Source organism: Oryzias melastigma, linkage group LG8, assembly GCF_002922805.2.
Source record: "Oryzias melastigma strain HK-1 linkage group LG8, ASM292280v2, whole genome shotgun sequence".
NCBI classification, from domain to species: domain Eukaryota; kingdom Metazoa; phylum Chordata; class Actinopteri; order Beloniformes; family Adrianichthyidae; genus Oryzias; species Oryzias melastigma.
This window is the reverse complement of record NC_050519.1, coordinates 22,521,798-22,522,547: the sequence shown is the minus strand read 5'-3', so window position 1 is coordinate 22,522,547 and position 750 is coordinate 22,521,798. Positions and strand designations below refer to the sequence as shown.

The window sequence follows — 750 nt, the reverse complement described above, 5'->3', positions numbered from 1 at the left end:
TGTTTTTATATGTTGTTTTATTTATGTTTGTCTGTTATGTTGGGTAATTGTGGTTGTTGTGATATGTAATGCTGTTGCCGATAACATCGCAATTCTATGTAATGTGTTGTAAATAAAGCATTGGAAATGTATTTATTTATTTTTTGACCGGACTGAACAGGTCCCGCCGCTTCCATCTCTGTCCAGCAGGTGGCGGCATTACTGATGACAGCCTGCAGCTGAGCTCAGGAGAAGAAGAAAAGGCGGAAGAAACAAAAACTCTGCAGAACCGATCCAGATCCGTGCGGGAAACGTCTGCCGCCGTGGTTGGGACCGATACCAACAGTCCAGTTCTGGTACTGAAGGCGTGGATCGGCCTGGTTCGTGTTTTCTATTTAATCTAAGCGTGCCCACTTCAACCGGACCGGGTCGATTCTGATCAGGCATACGTCACCCACACCAGCTGTAAGGGTGTTTGACCCGGTTCTACTCGGATCAGAGTTCATTTTAAGGGAAAGAATCGCAAAAAGTTCTAAACGAAGCAGGTCGAACTGCGCATGTGCAGAGATCCCTTGAGTCTTTGAAACGGAACGTGATGGTCTGCAGGTAAAGGCGTCACGCAGGTGAGACTGTGGACTCACAGCGGCTTTAATAAAGTTCATGCAAAGATTTTTGAAGGGAACCCGATCGATTTGATAAAAGAACCTTCCAGAACTGTTCTGATGGGTTCTTAAAGTCCAACTCTATCCACCTTTCCATGTAATTCAAATG

General features: G+C 45.3%; 1 protein-coding gene across 3 annotated transcripts in view; it reads left to right on the top strand.

Annotated features, from left to right (window-relative positions):
- Window positions 1-202: 202 nt before the first annotated feature.
- Window positions 203-750, top strand: part of pex12 (peroxisomal biogenesis factor 12) — a 3,259-nt gene continuing 2,711 nt past the window's right edge. The window contains exon 1 of one of the 3 annotated variants that reach the window (XM_024272656.2): window positions 203-602. The gene's annotated coding sequence lies outside the window, so the exon portion shown is untranslated. The remainder of the gene's footprint in view (window positions 603-750) is intronic. The other 2 variants (XM_024272655.2, XM_036213376.1) reach the window with 2 other exon arrangements.